The sequence below is a fragment of the Cheilinus undulatus genome, linkage group 3, assembly GCF_018320785.1.
Source record: "Cheilinus undulatus linkage group 3, ASM1832078v1, whole genome shotgun sequence".
Classification (NCBI taxonomy): domain Eukaryota; kingdom Metazoa; phylum Chordata; class Actinopteri; order Labriformes; family Labridae; genus Cheilinus; species Cheilinus undulatus.
Genome location: NC_054867.1, coordinates 37123126 through 37140202, shown reverse-complemented (window position 1 = coordinate 37140202; position 17077 = coordinate 37123126).

The following is a 17077-nucleotide window of genomic DNA, read 5'->3' as shown; positions in this document are numbered from 1 at the left end:
TGGAACTGCGAATGCTTTCTTAAAGTCTTTTGGCCTGGCCGGATTTTGTTCCTCGATCTCTACGAATCTTTTTGGGATGATTTTGGATGATTTATCAAATGGCTCATCAGTGTCTGCATACTTTTGTTTGTTTGTCACTTTTTCTCCTTTCTCATTTTTGGACACCAAGAAAGCAAAATGTTTCCACACGTCTGATTTAAAAGTCAATGGAGCCTCTGCAGTCTCAAAAACTTTGTCACATGTCTCTCCCCCGCTATATGCATCCGCCATTTTTGTGCTGTAGAATTAAGCTAGCGAATAGAGCGCATGGTGGGTACACAAGGGCCTATGAGAATTGTAGTTTCCACGTCTATTAGCTCTGCTCCACTACAAACTACACTTTCAGCCCTAAAGACATACCATATGAAACCATCACATGTTTGGGACGGGATTTAGACGCTTCTGTTATTATTATCTGGTATTATCAATACCGTTACATCCCTAAAGATCACCTTTAATATTTCCAACATTTTTAAAGTCAGAAAAAATCCTGAAGTTTACTTGTTGCAACAGCTGATGTGACAGACACAAAACTTTTATCCTTGCCATGCAGTACTGGATGTTGCACACCCTGCTGCTTTAGCTCATTTATATTTTGTTCTGCTTACTTGGGATGGACCATGGTTTGTGGTTGGCAGTAAACCATATAAACACCATCACTGGTAAATTTTTTTGTTCCACTATAGATTCTTGTATTCTATCGTCACTAGTTCAGAGGATTGTGTTGTGTTGTTGTGCACACATGAAGCATATCCACTGCCACCTTTAGCCTAACAAGGTGATATGTGACAGACAATAGCTCAGTCTGAGGCCAGTCATCTGCATTTTTCACTCCAACACTAAAGAGCTTCCAGATGACGAGCCAAACATCACCCATTTGTATCAGTGTGGTTAACATGCAGTACAGGTATAATGTACAAGTTGTATTCTCTCCTTCTGAAGGTTGGTGTCTGTAATAACAGCAACATGAAGCGAGTGTTCACTTTGCACATGTCTCTGTCAGCTTGTCTGGGGCTGCAGCTCATAACAGTTAATCTTTAGCCCAGAGCTCTAGCAATGTCTATTACAACAGCTTTAACAACGGTTTAAAGATATGTTTATACAGATGATTTGTTTGTTTTAAGTCCTTGATGATTCAAAGAAGTGGGCTGTGGCAACAAACGAGTTCAGAGAGGCAGCTGTAGACTCTCTAGTAATGAAAACTCCCTGGTACTGCTGCTAAAGCCAAGTTAAATCAATGATAAACACAGTACCAGAAACAAATGTTTGACGATAAAGTCCATATTTATGGTTTTCTTGTGAAAGAAATTGTGACATTTTTGCTATCAGCTTTACACACCTCAGCTAAAGAGATCCTAAAGAATGAATATAAAGAGACTTATTAAATAAAATTCTGTGATCTTATCCTCAGACATGACCTAAGTATGATATCACAGGTTTGTTTTAGGGGGAGAAGGAGGTTGTAACTCCTGAATGTGCATTCAAATGCTTTGTCTCTTTAATTTTATGATATATTAATCAGCAAAAGCCAAAAAACTACAGTGATATGATATTTAGGCCATATTACCCAGGCCTAGCCATGACTATTCTTTCCCAAACTTCCCTCAGAATTCTTAACTCCATACTTCCTGACTTCCGTAACTGTGTGGTCCCATTAAACATTTCCAAGTCAAGTGCTCAGCTCCCCAACCTCCATTACTCACTCTTGTTTCTATTCAATAAAAACTGCACTCCTGGAGTCCATTTACTGAACACTAAAACACTGTTTTTGTTTCATGGATGAAATTAACACAATGAGGGAGAAAAGCTGTCAAAAGTGGCCCTTCTGGTTTACACTGTGAATGATCTCAAAATGCATTCAGAATAGTTTGCAGTTACTTTCTTAAGAAAAGCTGATATTTATTTAAAACACAAAATGTTTCGGTCTAACTGACCTTCATCAGGTATCGTGAATGGTTTGCAGTAGAAGAGCCAGACTGGTCACTTTAAACAGCTTTTCACCCTTTCTTTGTAAAAATTCATCCATGAAACTAAATGTGTGGTTTACTGTGTGGTGTCTCTGTTTTTGGAGTAGGTGCACTGATGGCTTACTGGTTAGGTCACACCTTATGTACAGCAGCAGTGCAGGGTTTGGCTCCTTTCCAACATGTCACTCCCCACTCTCTCTCCCTACTACCTTATACACTGTTGTGCCCTTGTTAAATAAAGGCTAAAGCCCCAAAATAAACCTTTTAAGAAGACCATTAATATTATAAGATTAAGAGCCCCCTGGTAGCAGAATTTACACCCTCTGTGTTTAACATGTTTTTGATCATCTAAACTTAAGTTTTGTCCTCTTTGTTTCCCATAGATAGAAACTGATTCTTACTGAGCAGGTTGAGAGTCATGCCTCTGCTCCACTTTTATTTTATTTTGTGTAAAAATTGCTTCTCAGATGAGAGTAAAACCTGCTCCCTGCCTGTTGCACTCACACCTCCAGCATCAGAAATAGAACGATGAAGAGATTGTGCTTTACAACAGAGCTCAGAGTCATGAACGCACCGACAGAAAGGCTGACCTCGAGCTGTGTCCTCCACACAGACTCACTGAAGGCTGTTTATTCACGGAGCCGTTTTAAAATAGCAGCCTGGATGAAAAGAAAGAAACATAGTATTGCATAACCATCGCTCTCTCTTTCAGCTCCGCTTGCTAGAACACTCATACAATATGAAGATGGCTGTTAAACTGAGATTTAATTATATCTTTATGAATGAGGGAGGAAAGATATTTAAAGGGGCATTACAATAAATTATGTATACGTCTACATAATCTGTAAAAACAGTATAACTCCCATATGAAATCGCTTGGGTATGTTTAGTCGTGCTGATTGCTTTTAAAAATGGAGATGAAATATGTTATTTGAATCATTCAAATAGCTATCAAAATACTAAGACTATGAATGAATTAAAGCCATTTGCAGAATTTAAGGCTAGAGATATTCTGTGATTAAAAAAATCATAGCTGAAGTGGTAATATCCTGAGGAAAAAGTGTGAATAATTGGTCTAAGACTAGTACACCAGTCTCTCTTTTACCTTTTAGATACTGATAATCAGTAGTACAGGGTATGAGGTTATGATGAGTATACCCACTTCTATTTCTGGTGTCGTAGACAAACAAGCCCACTTTTCAATCCCCTCTGATGCATATTATAGTATGATGCATTTTCTCCTAGGATAACTAAAGCATGACTTTACTGTGCTTCAAGCTAACCAATACTCATCATTCATATGTTTGGAAAGAATATCAGGATGAGTCAGTCAGATTAGGGAGGGCCATTCTCTGCAGTTGTCCGAAATATCTAGCATTGTGAGCAGAGCTCAACACATCAGTTACTAGCTGCATTTTCATTACCCTTAGAAATATGGAAAATCTAAATAGCGCAATAAAAAAACTGATAATGGAAACACCTGAATTTCAAAAAATCTCTCAAATATCCCTAAAAAGTTTTGCTCTCATGGGGAGGTTTTTCAGACTTTTCAATATAGAAATATATTGCAAAAGTGTAATGGAAACGCTTTCTCAGCATTTACAAGTCACAGGATGTAACGTACAGTGTCACACGACCAGTTCATGCTGAGACAACATGGTATGGTACATGTGGACAGAAAAGGAGGCCGAGACTTTTCTTAACATCATACTTATACCCTTATATGTATCTTTTGCCATACATACAAACTTTGCCTCTTAACTATCGTCTGTTGACTTCGTCTTTTGTTCAGAATTGTCAAGGCAACCGCTGTAGATGTAATCATAACAGTACCAACATGCAAGAGGTTATGACCTCCAGCTTCCTTACAGTGGCTAGTGAGATTTTATGAGAATTGCCCAAAACTCCCTTTAATGGAAACACATTCAAAGCGCAATTGTACTTAGTTGGAATTTGCCATATTCCTTGCATTTCTTGATGATAGATTTAACTGAACTCTGGGGGATGTTCAGTGCCTTGGAGTTGTACCCACCCCCTGACTTATACTTTTTAATAACCTTTTCTCTGAGTTGCTTGGAGTGTTCTTTTGTCTTCATTGTATAATGGTAGCAGGAATTCTGATCAACCTGTGACTGGAGCTTCGAGACACAGGTGTCTTTATACTGCTATCACTTGAGACCCATTCACTGCACTCAGGTGATCCCAATTTTACTAATTGTTAGAACTAGTGCCAATTGGATGGACTTAGATGGATATGTTTTTTTGGTCTCAAAAGACAATTTATATTGACTATGACTTATAAAATCAATAAAAAAAGTGTAAAACATGCAAATATGCATATCTGTAACTTAAGATGTTTAATTGTCATGTTTGTAAAGAATGTAATTCAATAGTAGCACTTTTTGACATTCAAGGATCCCAGATGATGAAAAGCACTGCTTTAATTATGAAGACCTCCAAATTTAGGTGTGCATCACAAAGTCACAGAGTGCAATTATGAAGCACTCAAATGTTAAATTGCATATAGAGAAGGCTGAAGTTCATTTTTCAGTCTTGTAAACACGAAGAGGCAAAAATGAATCAAATGATGAGAGGGTATTAATTCCCTCCCTGGCGTAATAAACTGTCTTTGTTGTTCAGACTAAGTAAACGTGTGCAGACTGCATGTCAAGTGCTTTATTACGGAGGAGAACACGCGTTTTGGTATCAATTCGGTGGAAGAGAGCTCTCTGGAGGATTCAAAATAATCATGAATGTTCTTTCCACAGCATAATCTCATTATGTGCTCACAGGGTGTTCTTGTATCATTCACATGCTTTTAATTGTCTCTAAGGCTAATTCAACCAATGTATTTTTTTATCATGAATTTTTTATGGAGTTTAGTCTCTCCTCTCTCTCTTTCATTCTCCTCGTTTGTTCCTCTCTCTGTGACTCCTTGCGTCTGTCTGTCCCACCTCATTAGTGTCCATTATCTGTGGGGAGAGCAAAAGAATCGAGTCATTTCCTGAAGGAGACACAGGACACTGTGTGAGTGTGATTGGTGTTTGTGTGTCAGGGCTACTAATGATCTACAAATCCGCTGGTCGTGTTGCGGCCCCAGCTCTGTGTCAGTGCTACTTATTGGCAAACATGAATCTGGGCTTAACAGCACAGCGGATGAGATGTCCACATCTGTATGTGTAATCACACTGCAATACACATACACAAACATAGGCTCATGCATGCACACAGATTAGTTTCTATCATCACACTGAGTGGAATCCCTTTAAGTAGATGCGGGATTCCAACAGCAGGCAGTAGCTCAGTAAATTACACCTGCTAAATATATCCTGCTGGTAAAAACACATTTTACAGCCATAGTCTTTAAATACAGATAAGATGTGGGATGTGTTTCGTCTCAGGCGTTATGTGTAAAAACAAGAACTTACAAACAGATATTGATACAGTGTTGTGCAAATCAGTGGTGTTATGATTTGTCCAACCTTTTCTTAAATATTTTCTTTTATCATGGAAACTCTGAAACTTTCATTATTTTTTGGCTTGAACTGATCTAAACCTGTAGTCTGCATGAACGCCAATATTGTAGATATATTTTTGTACTGTTAACCATGTTCTTTAATGTGTTAGAATGGTTATATTATAGAAAAGTGTGTTCTTTTGTGTGTTTGACTCTTTATGTCAGAGATATTGTACCTCAATAAATGACTGATGGATGGATGGATTATTAATCTGTATTTTGTTTTTTTTAACTTTCTATTTATTTTCACTTGGTTAACTTTTATTCAAGTTTGACTTGGGGTATACTACTGTTATTTTGGTGAAATGTTGTGTTGGCCATCAGTATTATAATAAAATAGTTTTGTATTTATAATTATGTTTGTATATCAACTGGCTGAGGTTGGATGTTTGGCTTATCGGCCTACTTGCTGGTTGATTGGTTGATTGGCTGCAAGTTGATTAGTTTGGTTGTTAATTAGTTGGTATAGGTTGGATGGCTGCTTTGGTGGTTTTTTTGGTTGGTAGGTAGACTTGTTTATTGGTGGCTGGATGTTTGCTTTAGTGGTTGGTTGGCTGGTTTATTGGTTGGTTCACTGGTTGGTTGGCTGATTTGTTGGTTGGTTGACTGGGTTGTTGGTGGGTTGACTGGTTGATTGGCTGGTTTATTGGTTGGTTGACTGGTTGGTTGGCTGGTTTGTTGGTAAGTTGTCTGGTTTATTAGTTTGAAGGTTGGCTTTCTGGCTGACTGGTTTAGTGGTTGGTTGGTTGGGTGGTTGGTTTGTTAGCGGTCTGCTTGGTTGTTTTGGATGGTTGACTGGTTTGTTAGTTTCTTGGTTGGCTTGCTGGCTGACTGGTTTAATGGTTGGTTGGTTGGTTGGTTGACTTGTCGTTTTGTTGGCTGTCTGCTTGTTTTTTTTGGTTGGTTGACTGGTTTATTGTATGATTATATAACTGGTTGGTTGGCACACCTGTTAACTGGTTGTTTTTTGGTAGTTTGGCTACCTGGTTGGTTGGCTGGAAGGCTCTTTGGTTTACCAATTTGTTTGCTAGTTGACTGGTTTATTGGCTTGTTGGTTTACTGCCTGGCTGGCTGACAGGCCTGATGGTTGATTGGTTAAACACACAAGCTTGCCAGCTGATTGGCTGGCTAGTTGGCTGTTTAAATTTGGATGACAGTTGATTGGTTGGTTGGTTGGTTGGTTGGTTGGTGGTTGGTTGGGTGTAGGGTTTTATGGCTGACCTGTTGTTGGTTTGTGTGCTTGTTTGTTGTTATTCGGTTGTTTGTCTTTTTGATAGGTTGGCTGAATGACTGGCTGCTGGCTGGCTGGTTGGTTTGTTGGTCTGCTGCTTGGTAAATTGGCTGGTTGGATGTCTAGCTGTCTAGCTCGCTGATTTGTTGGCTTATCAGTTTAAAGGTTGTGAAGAGCTAGACATTCTAATTGTTGATAAGCCCCCAAATTGTGAAAAGTAAATAACCAACAGTGTTTGAAAGCTTTTGTAACTGAGAGTTAACTATTTTATTTAATCTGTCAAAATATCTACAAGTGAAAACATCTGTGTAAGAGTTGCATTGTGTCACTTAGCCCAGTGTATAAAGAACCAAACTGTGGAAACATTTTAGTATGTGCGCAAAATATGTATTATTAAGAGATGATTGACCTTATTTAGAAATTTGGATCCTGATTAGCATTCTCTGTTTACATACAGTGCAAACCCACATTTTATAACATATGATGAACATCTCGTTTTTTTTTTTTTTCATATTGATTCTGTCTAGCACGTTCATTTCTTCTCTTTCTTTGTCTCTAAAGTGGTGGATGGTTATGATATTCTTTCAGCCTCGCTGTGTGTGTTGGTGGCAGCATGTGTCAGGTCAGCTCCTGTCTGACCGGATGCTCTCTCTGCTAACAAGGCTCACACTTTTGACAGAGACACATGGTGTGCTCTTTGAGCTGAACAGAGATCATTATCAGGATATTTTCAGCTGAGGAGAGGAGCGAAAGGAGAGCAGAGGAGAGGAAGATTGATTTCCCATACTGTGCAACTAATTATTTAGGTCATATTTATTTATGTTATTTTATTTTATTTTATTATTATTATTTTATTTATTTATTTATTTATTTATTTATTTTTTGAGGTTTTGGGCTTTGTATTGTATCATGGCTCTCAAGTTGTCACAACCCGCTGTACGTGTTATGTCTAACTGCAAAAAAAAATAATAATAATAATAATAAAAAATTCAATTTAAAATTAGTTGTTATTGAAAATGGTCTTAGCATCTGTAGCTTGATTCGTTGGTTGGTTGCTTAGTTGGCTAGCTAACTAGATAGCTGCCTGGCTAGGTTGGTTGGTTGGTTGATTGGCTGACTAACTGGATATATTCCTGGCTTGGTGGTTGGTTGGTTGATTGGCTGACTAACTGGGTATATTCCTGGCTTGGTTGGTTGGCTAGCTAACTGGATAACTGCATGGCTTGGTGGTTGCTCGCTTGCTTGGCTGCCTAATTGATTAGCTACACAGCTTTTTGGTGGTTTGTTGGTTTGTTGTTTGGCTGCTTTGTATGCTTATTGGTTGAGTGGTTGGCAAGCTGGCAGCAGGTTGGTCTTTTGACTGGTCCCTTATTTCCTTTTCCATCCATGACAAGTATGTTTTTTCCATGGTTAGGTTTGAGTCAGAATCTCGGATGTACCTGAAGTTCCTTTTTTTTTTTTTTTCGAAATAAAAGCCAGTCCTTATCAAAACAGGATGTCAATTAACCTTAGATTAACATGGTACAAAATCCAAAATGAAACAAAATCAGATTAAAATGAATGTCAGTATGTGACATGAAAGGGGAGACTAGTCACAATTAACCATGGATATTCTGAATATTCTGAATGCAGAGAGGAACATGTTTTTCATATTATTGAGTATTTGAGGACTTGGTTAGCTTGGTTCCTGGATTAAAATCTCTGACATAAGGATTTTGTGAAATGTTGTGGAAGATTTGAACCACAAAATTTACATCTGGAAATAGGGCTGTCGAGCTCTGTTAAAGGCTGATATTGTCACAGTATTTGTAGAGTATGTTTTCTTTGATTTGAATTTGTGTAAAAAAAAATAAGAATAAAAAAATAGAAGTGTAGACAGATGTGATATTTGTGATCTGAATCAGAGGCCTAATAACCATGGTTCATAACAACTTGTGCTTATTTCTGACATTTGAATGTTACGGTAGTTTTGAGATTTGTGGGATGAAGGAAATCAAAAAGAAGTCTGATTTCTTTTAAGGATGTCAGTTAAGTACATCTTTACCTCGTCTTTTGGATTGAACTGACATTCTGTCTGTCTGTCTGACTCACTCTCCGACTGTGGGAAAGTCTTGGCCTGTCCTTGGCCTGGTGCGACAGATTCCACCATGTGATCGGAGGTGACAGATTCCCAACCTAACAGACGACTCGGGTGTCCACGTCCGCTTCCTCCTCTCTGTGACACACACTCACGCACACACTCGCACACTGACATCTAAACCCCAGTGTCTGATCTGCCTTCCTGTCCTGTGCTGTCCACAGCTGCCAGTTGTCTCAGGTTGCAGTCTGGAAATAGATTCTATGATCATTAACATCCAATATGCTAAGCACCAACTTCCTGTTAAAGAGATGATGGGTGTATAGTGTTACAGAAGAGCAGAGGAAAAGAAAAGATTAACACCTAAATGTGTCAAGCAGTGTTCATTTATTCAATCAATACAGTTCCTAAAAGTGTTACTCCATTTCCCTCTTTCTGTGAGGAAATTCTGTTAATTGGTTGGTTTGATTTACTTCCAGTAATGTTTCAATATGTGTGTCCGATACACTATATGGACAAGAGTCCATATTGAATTCAGGTGTTTCAATCAGACCTGTTGCTATGGAGTGTTTGTAAACAGTTGTGATACAAAATGGGTCGTTCTGAAGAACTCAGTGACTTTAAGCATGGTACTATGATGATGCCACCTTTGCAACAAGACAGTTTGTGAAATTTGATCACAGGATATTCCACAGTCAACTGTTAGTGGCATTGCTAAAAGTGGAAGCGTTTAGGAACAACAGCCTTTTCTCCAGTGAAGGACAGTCTTATTGCTTCAGCATACCAAGACATTTTGGTCAATGCTATGCTTCCAACTTTGTGGCAACAGTATGGGGAAGGCCCTTTTCTATTCCAAAATGGCTGTGCCTGAGCAAGAACATGGTTTGACATGAGTTTGGTGTGGAAAAACTTGACTGGCCAACACAGAGCCCTAAACTCACCGGCATCAAGCACCTTTGCGGTGAACTGGAATGGAGATTGCGAGCCAGGCCTTCTCCTCCAACATCAATGCCTGACCTCATAAATGTCCTACAGAATGAATGAGCACTAATTCCCACAGCAACACTCCCAAATCTCATGGAAAGCCTTCCAAGAAGAGCGGAGGCTGTCGTACCAGCAACACCATATTTGAATAGTGTCATGACAGTCCCTGTTGGTGTAATGGTCAGGTGGCTGAATACTTTTGTCCATATAATCTATCTTGATATGATCAAAGAGGAACTTCAGGTTTTTGCACTTCTATATGCACAACCACTCAGCCGCCTTTCTTCATTATAATCAACACATCAGCATTTTAAACTTCAACATGAAAAGAAAACTTCAATGAGAAACACCTCATCAGTGTGTGCCCTCCAGTGTTCCTGAGGCTCCCTCATTAGCTGAACATCACAAACCTGCTCCCAAATCCTCAGTCAGTGTCCTTTTCCCCCATTATCACCCATCAGATTGCCTTTATAGAAGCCATTCTCCCTTTGTTTTGACCCCTGGTGTGTTTTTAGGCCCCTACCTGTTGACACTACTCTTCTGGCTTTAATTGGCTGTTATCAAACCCAGCTTTCGTCCATGGACACAGAAAGCTTTGCTTTAACCAAACAAATGTTTGCTTGTTTGTCATGCCAGTCTTCTATCTTTATTGGCCAGGAACAGAAGTTTCATTTGGGTCTTGTTGTTGAGTGGCTGAAAAATACAGGAAATAGCAAGTGTACAAAGCCTTAATTTTTCAAAATAGCTCTGCTGATCAGCAACATTTTCTAATGAAATCAACATGCATCAGTTTCAAAAATCATCAGAGGCGGGCTCACTTTATCAAAATGTTAACTCCATTAATCATTGATCTTTAAACAGATATGTTTACGTCCATAACAAAAATGATTATGCATTAACTATAAAACCTATAAAAGTCTGGTGGTCCACCCCCGGGCTGGCAGCAGCGTAAATTCTGGCAGCTATTTTCTGGCACTCTTATTTATTAGATGAAAACGTGTATTTATTCAAGTCAGTTTTTAGGCATTTTCATGCATTCTAGTTTTAGTCTAGATCTAGTCAACAAAAGCTAAACAAGCTTTAGTCAGTAACGGAACTGCCAGTGAAAACCTTTATTCTCTTTGCCTGAATCTGGCACAAAATCATACTTGTGTTTTTATGCCTACTGCAGAATCTAATGTCCCTGCATTCTGAAGCTGAGAGGCAGAAGAGATGCAGATGAATACTACCTAACAGCTCATGCTCTCTCTGTCCCACTGCTTACAAAACAAGAATGCACTCCCCTCCTACTCTACAACCTCATCTCTGCTTGTGTTTTGACAGATTACACATGCAGTGGAGAAATACATTATATGGACGAAAGTATACTGTGAGATTGGAATGAAACTGTATTCAAATACATGTAATATAATGTGGAGTTGGTCCTCCTTCTGCAGCTACAGCAGCTTACACTGTTCTTGGATTGCTTTCTGCAAGATTTCAGAGTATTTCTGTGGATATTTGTGCCTATTCCCTCTGTGGAGCATTATGAGATCACAATCTAACAATCTCTGTTCCAGTTCATCCTAGAGGTGCTCTGGGGTTGAAATAGGGGTCTGGCCTCTGTGCATTCTTCCAAAATAACAAACTATATTCATCAAACCATGTCTTTATAGTCTAGACTGCATGGCTCAGTGATTGATTTTATTCACCCATGGCAACAGGTCTAATTGAAACACCTGAGATCATCATTTTACAGGTGTGGCCAAACACTGTTGTCCATATAGTGAATCATGGATTTCTGTGTGAGATAGTTCAACACTGACCTTTTAACATGATTTAGTCTCCTCGATGAAACTGAAACTAACTTTCTTTTCAGAGTTTTTATTATTTAAAAAAATCAAGCCTTTAGCATTAGTTTAGGCAGGCCACAGAGTCTTGCGCTGCCGTATAATCGAGATCAGGTGATCTCATGCAAGTCCTCATCAGCTGTCATTGATCCCTGCTCTGCTCTTGCTTTGTTGCTGCTTCTCTCCCTGCCTCAAGCTTTCCTTGTAGGCACAGGAAAGGCAGGAATGTGTGAGTGTTCCTGCTTGATGCTTTCAACATAGGCATATAGAAGGGTAGGGGGATCCCAGAACAAACACACCACTAAATAACAGAAATAGGAGCAAGTTGATAACTGCAAAAAAGAGAGAAATTTATAGCCGCAACTCGTGTGTTACTTGGCAAAGTGGCCCAGAAAAAATCTATGTTGAGGTAGTCTTTGTCTCATCTTCCTCATGGAAGAAACTTTTGATTGCTGCTAATCTGCTAAGTAATTTTAAAGCCAGCAACTTAAAAAATCAGGGATAAATTGAATGATTCTCTCAAAGATTTTTTGTAAAGGATACAAATTATGGATTTCAATGAAAATAAGCCAACTCATTGCAGAACTTCATAACTGTCGTCATTTGGCGAGAATGGAGTATTTTGATTTCAGTACAAGCACTGACTCTCTGTCTTAAAGGCTTCATCTGAGACAAACTCACTCATGAAGATGGATGTTTTTTACACTTTAGGAAAACATTTCTGGCTCTACATGATGCAACATATTGCCTAGTTTGGTATTTCTTCCAAACTAAAGTTACACAGCAGAGCCTCCTTTTTAAAAGTCCTGTGTTATGTGGGTGATTCAGGGGGGAGAGGATGAGTAATCTTAGAGTCAGAGTGGTCAAAGTGATTTTCAGTCTGGGGCTCGATGGAAAAGAGGCTCTTATCTGGTGAGTAGGTGTTCATAAGGCCTATTTCTGGTTGGAGTGCCGACAGACAAGCTCGAGTGTTTCCTCTGTTTCCTGACGCTCACACACAAAGGCATGCAGTTAACACACAGACACACACTCATACACCCGTGATGTCGCAAAGCACTTGTGAAATCCTCACAAATCAACACTCAACACGATCTGGGAGAGGGTGAAGTGTGACAAAATACACAACACGCATAAATACACACATACTGCAAGCGCAGTATTCTGTCACCCTGTCACTATGGCAACTGGGGCTCCGTGGTGTGCTGAAGTGTGAGTGTGTTTATATGTGAGGGAGTAAGTGCCTGTATGCGTGCACACATTTGTTTGTGTACATAAACATGTGCTCGTGTGGAGTTGTGTGTACGTTTGGCAGCGATGTTAGGATTAACCTCTGTGGATATACAGTGACATCTCACCTCTCTCTAAGCCTGTGAAGGAGATTTTCAAGAGCTTTTTGATTAGATATCCATGCAGGAGCCACTGTGGGAATCCTTTGATCCAACATGTAAAAAGATGAGAGTTTGGAACATCTGTTCCTTCTCACAGCTGATGTTAGATGTGTCCAAGGAGGGCTAGTCTCAAAGGTAAATATGGCTCTAACCTCAGGTCTGGAGATACACTCACCTTTTAACTTAGCATTAGCATACACAACTGGCTGCATCAAGAATGTAAGCGTTAACATACTCTGCACACTCTGTGTGTTACCAGAGGATACCTCTAGAGCAGTTATTCTCAAAGTCCCAGTTATGGGTGCTTGGCTAATAAAAAAGACTCATTGTTCTAGACCAGACGGCCACTGAAGGGCCAAAGGGCCAAGCATTCAGAGAAAGCCTATGTGACAGAGGTAATGCGACCCCTTCAAAGAAAGCTCCAGGTCAGGACCGGATTGAGTCCAAAATTAAAGTTATCAAAGCTACCACTGACTGTATTATATTACCTGGTTAAAATGTCCCTACATAACTGAAAACTTTGCATTTTTGACGTACAGCCTTGATTTTTCAAGGACATTTCCAAATAAATTTGATTACATTCTGAATGATGGCCGGTTGGACTCCTTTGTGACAACTTTTCTTCCTCACATTTTTGGGGATTGTTGGAAAGACCGAGTGTCTGATGCTGATGTGCTCTGGAGAGTTGGGATGGGAAGGGTCAGCTGCTTGATATGGGAATGGCTGCTGCTTTTACAGGCACCTGCTGTGCTTTCCAGGGTCTGATCTAGCTCATCACATACTGGGTGCCCCGGACCCAGTGGGCTGGTCCAGACGCCAAATGTGTCGTGGAGGGTGCAGCTGAGAGGAAACCTGGAGAGATGGGGAATGGGCAAGCCTGCAGGATGGCCATCAGGAGGCCAGAGCACTATAGGACCATGGTGGGAAATATACTCCCATACCTGACCTGCTATCCTGATATATTCAGTACCATAAAGTCAAACTAGCCTTAATGTTTCCTGACCATAATTCTAAAGAATGCATCAAATCCCCAACACTTTGCATTCATGCTCATTAGAAAATCTTAGCCCAAGATGATGTTCCTGGGAAACATATCACCAGACATAAGTATGCAATCACTAAACTGACTTCACGGTACCTAAGTACTCCCTCCCAGCACTGCTTGCATGACTAATGTCTCTTGTTACTAAGCCCATGGTATAATCTTGCATTCATCTCATCCCTCTTGGATTACTCTTGCTTTTGACTTCCATTAGCAGGACTTCCCTGGATCGTTGAAGAGTGCTCCTAAGTGCAACTGTCAGGCTTTTAACAAGGTGCTCCAAAAGGTCTCACATTACACTCCACTGATAACCTTGGAGTTGCAGCAAAGCTGGAGAGAGTTGGATGCAGGGCTGCCACTCAACCATGCTGCTATTTTGTTTGCCATAGAGCTCAAACAATCAAGGCTTTTAAAGCCTTTCCTAATATACCTCAATTTAAAAAGCCGTGTAAAAACAATTAATAAACCTCCAACTGCCAATAATAATGAATCATGCAATGAAAGTTCATTCTGAAGATTTAATTCTGCAAAACTTCTCAGAACTTTGAAATAGAATTTAATCTGTGATTTAATGTCATGACTTTTAATGCTTTTTATTTTCTGCCTAAATTGTGAATCTGTTAATCTTCGACTGTAAAGGTGAATTAAGGAGTAAAGTTTTCCTTATAATAGGATATCTCTTGTGTCTGTGTGCTGGTTGTCTGTCTGCTCACCCCTGACAGTAAGAATATACAGCAGGTCGGATGTGCCTGCATCATTAAAATTAAAATGGGTGAGAATACTGGGTTACAAGGGGCTCCCCCGGCTTCATTAATAATCCATCAGAGACCAATTCACCTCCAGACAGCAGGAATACTAACTAGCCTTTTACTCTCTCCATTCATAGACTATCCCTCTCTTGTCACTCTGTCTGGGTGTGTTTGAGTCTACAGTATCTTCACGCATTTGTGGTCCGCTGTCTTACTTCATGATCCATGAATGTGTGCATGTTTTTCTAATCAAATAAATGACCTCCAGACAAGATATCCTGTCCTGTCTAGAGGTCAGCTGGGAGTGGTAGAGGATGTCTCCTGTTCACCATCTAATAGCTTTGTTTAATTTAGCATGTGGCTGAAAGTTGTTTTTGGATTTCCTTCATCTCAAATATGCTTCATTTTTATCAGCTTCTTATACCTTTCACTCTATACTTGGTAGTTAAAAAAAGTTTGCATAGATATTGTCTGACTTTAACGACTAATTAATCAATGCTTTTGATGTGCCAGAAAAAATATTTAGTGTAACTTAAGACTTGTATGTCATTTTGTGATTTCAAATTCAGCAAGCATACTTTGCCTCACCAACATTCCTATACCAGGCAGAAGGTTTTAGTACATCAACTAAACATCTCCTTCAACTTAGAGAATTACATTTTTCCTCCAAGTCAGCTAAGTTTATAACATTTGAATACTGCACCATGGACTGAAACAGATCTATGAGTGATAAAGTCAGTATGCAAGGTACGATGACAGGATAATGTAGAATTTTAAACAGCATCCTTTGTTTTTACACCCAAAAAACTGGAGTTCCCTAAGAGTCCACTTGGGGCCTAATTCAAAGTTACTCAGTTCCCATAGAGCCCTGTGTTAAAGTTACAATGTAAAGTTTTCATACTTCAATATTTAAATTCTTAAAAAAAAACGAATCTTATTAAATATATTAGTGCTGTTAATTGATTAATCACTATGCTGTGATTAATCATAATTAATCATGGCATTTCTTTAGTTTTAGTCATTTTTAGATTGTTAAATGTTCTTATGACCAAGTATTTATTTTCATTGTTTTAACTTTATGTACAGCACTTTGAATGTGCTTTTTACTAAAAAATGTATTTATTATTATCTATTGATTTATTATTATTATTATTATTATTATTATCTATAATTTAACATTTAACATACTAACATTTACTTGCAATTTAGTTTGAGATAAATTGGTAAAAGTATGGTGTTTAAATGAGTTTTTAAACTCATTTGTGGTTTGTAAATCAGAGTGTCTTAATTCACTGAGCAATAATACTTATAAACTGCAAAAGAGTCCAGAAGAAAAACACATCAGGTACAAAATAACTTGTGCTGTAAAATGAATGATCAGGTGTGCTGTTACCCCGAGGTAGCTAAAGTTGCTTGATCCCATGTTGTTGTTAGCATCTTTGCTAACATTAGCAACATTAGCTATCATGGCTTGATCCAGTGTTGTTGTTAGCGTCTTTGCTAACATTAGCAACATTAGCTATCATGGCTTGATCCAGTGTTGTTGTTAGCATCTTTGCTAACATTAGCAACATTAGCTATCATGGCTTGATCCTGTGTTGTTGTTAGCATCTTTGCTAACATTAGCAACATTAGCTATCATGGCTTGATCCAGTGTTGTTGTTAGCGTCTTTGCTAACATAAGCAAAGATGTGTTTTGCCCGGAGGTGATACTTCAGACTGGTGTTTTGGTGTAAAGACAGTTCATCACTGCAGTATGTACACACAACTTTTGTTTTATCCAGACTTCCATTAGGTGGCTTTTTAAATCAAAATTTGCCGTGAAGCAGACCTGGGTCTGTGTCCTTACTCATCACTGCTGGCTGCATTTGTCCTGCCTTTAACCTTTTCAACCCAGGGACGTAAACATCCGCGCAGGAGGACTACGGGAGGAAGTTGTGGTCAAACTTAGTCATATGATTAAGTTGCGTTATTATTTTTATAAGGGGTTAAGATTTCCAGATTAATCACAAGTGTTAATGCATTAATATTAACAGGAGGAGTCTGGCTGCAGACCGCAGCTCTCAGACACCCCCTCTTGCAGATCACTACTCTGAAAAGCTGACTGTCAGGACAGAAGTGATGTAATCTGCAACGTAAAACTTATTTGCTATTTTTTGGTTTTATTTTTAAAAATTCAACTTTGTTTGTAAACAAAGTCTGGCAGCTATGTAAGACAATGTAGATAGTTTTAGCCTCATGCAAGTGTTAGCAA